The following is a 6,000-nucleotide window of genomic DNA, read 5'->3' as shown; positions in this document are numbered from 1 at the left end:
AAACCTTAATCAAAATGCACTGAGTCTGAAGCCAGAGAATTGATCAGTTGAAATGGAGGTCAGGCTTTGCTGAAACCAGTTGATAACCATTGAAGAACAATTGCTCACCTTTCTATCTCACTTTAAAGATTCCAAAGTTTCTATCTTTCACCAACGTTATTAAATAGAAGATAATGTTCTAGGAAGGAAAGAGTACTGGCTTTGGAGTCAGAGGAGCTAGAGTCTAATCCTAACTTTAATGTGTATATCATGTTTGAATATGGGCAAGTCATTTTATCCCTTAATCTCCATTTCTTCATTTGCAAATGGAGGAGGGGAAAGGGCATTAGACTCTATGATTTCTAATGTCTCCCCTAGCTCTAATTCTATGAGGCTAAGTGGGCAGTACAAGTATGAACCTCTGTTTTACAGATGAAGAAACTTAGTCTCAGAGAAGAAAAATAGTTCATTCATTCCTTCTCTGATTCTGGGCTTCCTCTCAGATTATCAGGAAACTTCCTGATGGTAAAGAGGTCAGCACATTACTTAATAATCATCAAAGTAACTTCCCCTCTGTCCAAAGTGGTGGCCATGCCATTAGCTAGAAAATTCAAATGATTTAATAGGACACACAGCCTTCCTACCCACAAAATTCACAAAAGGCAGAACTTCTTTCCTTATAATCCCCAGATATAACTAGGTCCAGTTGAACCTAAACTAATCTTAAAATGCTAGGTTACATAAGCCATAATATTCTTTAAATAGAATGTTTCTAGGTAACCACTATTATTTCAATATTAAACAATTCTGTTTGAAAATCTGGAACTCGAGGAATATATTGCTTAAATAACCAATTAAAACTTCTGAAAAAGTCCTATTTTGATACCACATTGTCTCATGAAAGTGATTCTGAGCTGTTGAAGGTCAGTCTAGCAGTTCCCACTAGCATGTATTGTATTATTATTTTTTTATTATTTTTATAGTTTTTATTTACTAGACATATGCATGGGTAATTTTACAGCATTGACAATTGCCACACTTTTTGTTCTAATTTTTCCCCTCCTTTCCCCTCTCCCCCTAACCAGATGGCAGGTTGACCAATACATGTTAAATAGGTACTGTATTATTAAAGAGAGGCATGGTGAAAATCTGCAGTAGAAAAGAAAACTGGTCATAGAGAGCTGGAAATATAAATTATCAAGAGTAGGTCATGCCAGAGGATTAATTATGAACTATGTTACCCACCTCTGGACAGAGAAGTGATGGACTCAAGACAGAGAATGAGACATATATTTTTGTATATAAACAATGTGAGTGTTTTGCTTGACTAATATTATCAGGGTTTTGTTTTCCTTTCTTTTTTCCTTAAAAAGAGGGTAAACATTTATTGATTGAAAAATAAAATACATTGAAATATTTTTTTAAAAAAGAAACAAAAAAAACAAGGTCAAGCTAAATTAACTTCACTTATATATTTGACAGGGTTATAATTTATAGATCGGTGCAGCTAGGTGGCACAGTGGATAGAGTACAAGATCCTGAAGTGCAGAAGACCTGAGTTCAAATCCAAACTCAGATACTTACTAGTTATATAATCTTAGAAAAGTCACTTAACTCTGTTTGCTTCAGTTTTCTCATCTGTAAAATGAGTTGGAGAAGGAAATGGCAAACCATTTTAGCATCTTTGCCAAGAAAATTCCAAATGAGTCATGAAGTGTCAGAATGACTGAACTAAATCTATACATCAAGAGAAACTGTAGCTTTTTCTACCTGGTAAATATAGATCTAGAAATTGGTTCTAGGATTTAGGAAAACCTGGACTACAAGCATACATATTGACTATATGATCCTGGGAGAATCATTCAGTGCCCTGGCCAATTCTCTAAATAGTTGCCATCTGCTTTGATAGAGGAAGTTTCTTCTTTAGGAGTTCCTGAAGTCAATAAAATCTCAGGTTTGTTAATTTTAAAAAAATCTATCCATACCAATAGATATAGATATAGATATAGAAATTTATTTTTATTAATGAATTTTGCTTTAATATCACATTCATTTCTGAATATATTTCCCCTCACATCCAGAAAGCCCATCCTTATTTATCTAGATTTTTAGCAAAGCATTTGAGAAAGTGTCTTGTGTTATTCTTTTGGAAATGATGAAGAAATGTGGTTTAAATGATATTCAGACTTGAAAATTAGTCTAGCATATTGAACTGAATAAAAGAAAATGGAATTTAATAGGAATTAGTTAAGTCTTAAATTGATGGAATGACTAGACTCCAGGAGTAGGCATTTATGTTTTGATGTCAGCCTTCTGAAAGATGCCACAGGGATCTGTACTGAGCCTATTTTTATGAATGACTTTAATAAAGGCATAAAATTATACCTTTATCCCATTTGCAAATATAACAAAGGTGGGAGAAATAGTTTAAACACTGCCCAGAATCAGGATCCAAAAGATTTTGACAGTCTAGTGTACTGACCAGATCTAATAAGATAAGACTAATAGGGATAAATATAAAGTCTTCCTTTGGGGTCCCCCTTTTTGGAGGGCTTATAACTATTTTACAACTATTAGTTGGAAGGCAGGGGGTGAGACACATTTGGTTGCATAGCATTTTGTCTGATCCAGAAAAATTAGTGGACTTCAATATGAGTGAACAAGTGTGCTAAAACAGCTAAAAAAGCTAATGACATTTTGGCTATTTCAAGGAAGATGTAGCTCTCATAGATAGGCTGGTGATTACACTACTCTTAGAGCTTACAAAAAACTCAGAACTCATGCAATCTAACATCCTTATTTCACAAAGAAAGAGGAAAGTTGACCTCTCTAAAGTTATCTAGTGTATTAGTGATGGGCCCCAGTGAGGAATCTGAGAAGAGCCAGACCTCACTCTCACTCTACCCTCTACCTTGAACCTGGGCTCTTTTTCGTACTTCATCCTGTTCTGCCTCTTCTAATATTAACAATTAAACTACCTCAGTTGTACACTTTTCTTCTAAGTCAGTGCACTCATGAATAATTCAACAACATTTATTAAATATTTTCAACGAGCAGCAAGATAATGGACAGAAAGTTATTTCAGAATCGAGTATCTAAGACTTAATTGCAGAATAGTTGTTAATCTATACTGATATGATAAGTTTCCTTAGCTTTAATTTTTGACATAGCTGAAATGCAGGTCTACAGTAAAAGCAAATGATCTGGGCCCTGTAACTTGAAACATGGGAATCAGACATTTTACTTGCCCTCAATGAACTTAGAGAATCGAAGGTATAAGATATGTCTAGAAGGTACAGTGGTTTTATGTTAATGAGGTCTACCATAGGAATCAGTGGCTGATCTTATTCCATTGACTATTTTTATTAATGACTAAGATGAAAATATAGATGACATTCTAGTTGATTGGATGATAGCTAATGAGGCAGCTAGGTAGTGAAGTAGATAGAACATTGGACCTGAAATCAGTTAAAATCTATCCTTAGATATTTAATAATTATGTTATTATGGGCAAGTCACTTACCCTCTGCTTAGCCTCAGCTTCCTCATCTGTAAAAAGGGAATAGTAATAGCACCTACTCCCAGGGTTGTCATGAAGAACAAATAAATAGTATTTCTAAGACATTTTACAAATCTTAAAAGCATTCTAAAATTGCTAGCTATTGTTATTATCTTGACAGACTATTTTTCAAGTGTATTGGGCTGAATGAAAAATGAAACTTATAGACATTAATGTAAAATCTTAAACACAGGTTCAAAAAATCTTAAGTATAAGTTGGGAGAAGAGTGTTTAATCATTTGAAGAACTGTCATATAGAAAAGGTAAACTTATTTTTTCTGGGTACAGAGGACCAGTGGGTAGAAATGGCAAAAAGACAAATTTAGGTTTAATTTTTTTTTTAACTGATCTGCACCATCTAAAAAAGTGGAATGATCTGCCTTTTGAAGTAGTGGATTTCCCCTTATTGGAGGTCTTCAAGCAAGGCTAGATGATCACTAGTCAAAGAGGTTATAATATATAATCTTTCTTATATGGGCTGAACTGAATAAATTGTAAGGAAGGTAATGCAAGTGTTTTTCTCTTGAACCTCAGGTCAAGTGACTTGCTCAAGATTATATAACTAGCATCTGGGCTGGGACTCAAACATCAAACTGTCTGACTTAAAGATTATTTCTTTCTCAAATACAGCATAATAACGAGGGAGTGAAATAGGATGGGGGCACTTGGTCAGATGTGAAAGGACACCAAGGAACTCACTGACACTGGTCCCCTGTTCTGGAGTTCAAAAGTCCTGGTTTGGGAATCTGAATTTTTTGGCTCAATATAATATAGTAACTAACAAGTAGAACCAGGAATACGTTGTACACCGTAATAGCAAGATTGTGTGATCAATAAGAAGGACTTGGTTCTTCTCAGCAATTCAGTGATCCAAAGCAATCCCAATAAACTTTGGGTAGAAAATGCCATTTGCATTCAGAGAAAACTTTGGAGAATAAATGTAATTCAACATATGCCATCACTTTTCCCCCTTTTTCTTCTGTTTTTTTTTTTTCCCTCTCATAGTTTTTCCCTTTTGTTCTGATTTTTCTCTCCCAACATGATTCATAAAGAAATGTGTATTTGAAAAATTAATGTATACATATAACTAGAAAAAATTAATTTGTTTTAAATACAATAGAGAATGAGTGCCTGTTCTGTGTAAGAAAGTTAACTGGAGTTGAGTCCTCAGTGAGTGGAGAACTGACTCTGGAGCCAGGAAAATTCACTCAGTAAGCCTGGGCAATTCTTTAGGATTCTAAATTTGCAGCCTCCAAAGCTGAATGAGTGAGTGGTCAAAGGAGTTTCTGCTTCTGGGAGTTCCATTTAGCAATAAAATTAAGGTTCACTTCCTATTCCAATTATATGCAAGGCCTGTGCTAGTTGTTGGGGAGATAAAAATGGATGAAATAGAGCTCTTGTTTGCAATCTAATAAAGGTCTGATAAGAATTAGGAATTCTCTAATGCTGAATGGATATGGGGCAGCTAGGTGATGAATGAGTCAGAAAGACCTGCTTCCAATCCTGGTCTCACTTACTTTCTAGCTATGTCATCCAAACCCATCACTTAACCCCTTCTTGCCTCAGTTTCCTCATCTATAAAATAACCCGGAGAAGAAAATGACAAAACACTTCAATGTCTTTTCCAAGAAAACCCCAAATGGGATCATGAAGAGTCATATAGGACTGAAACTATTGAACATCAACAACAAATGCTGTGGGAGGTTTTCGATCCCTTCTTGAACCTGTGGGTGATACCACCGGTGAATGAGATTTTTAGAAATGTCATCAACTATTGGGATTCCAAACACTACTACCTGGAGAAACTATCCTAGCTCTGTCAGTCCTAGCCTGGCTGCTCTCCAGTGATGTCTCTCCTTTGGTCTCCATCTTTGGAACACCTGGGAGGTGACCACCTTGCTAAGTAACTTGAAGCATTCTTGCCTCTTTGAGCCTCAGCGCCCCATCTCTAATGCGAGACAACAACTTTGATCCTGTAGTCAAAAAATATGAGTTCGAGTGGAATCCTGACATTGGTAATTGCTGGTTTATGTGATCTTGAGTCAGTTTCCTCATTGAACTTTGTCAGCTTTAGACATTGGACTAGGTCAATGATTCCCAATCTTTTTCATTTAAAAAAATTTAATGGATACTAAGTGTAATTTTGATTCATGCAATCGGAAAATATATAACAAAAAGCTGCAATGAAATTAATGCCATGTTTCAGTGAATTTACATTTTATTAATCACAAGAATATCTGCATACATTTGAAAGATAGCAATAGATGTCAGCATGACATTATTTATTCAATGTAAAGAAGGGCTGCTTCCTTATCAAATTTGCAGAGGCAACAGAGCTAGTGGGCAGGTTGGTAGTTAATAAAAAGACATTCCTGCCCTCAAGGAATTTACAATCCAATGGGGGAGACAACATGCAAACAGACATATACAAAGCCAACAATATACAGGATAAATAGGAAATA

The sequence above is a fragment of the Sminthopsis crassicaudata genome, chromosome 3, assembly GCF_048593235.1.
Source record: "Sminthopsis crassicaudata isolate SCR6 chromosome 3, ASM4859323v1, whole genome shotgun sequence".
Taxonomy (NCBI): Eukaryota; Metazoa; Chordata; class Mammalia; order Dasyuromorphia; family Dasyuridae; genus Sminthopsis; species Sminthopsis crassicaudata.
The sequence above is the reverse complement of the archived record's forward strand: the minus strand, read 5'-3'. Positions refer to the sequence as shown.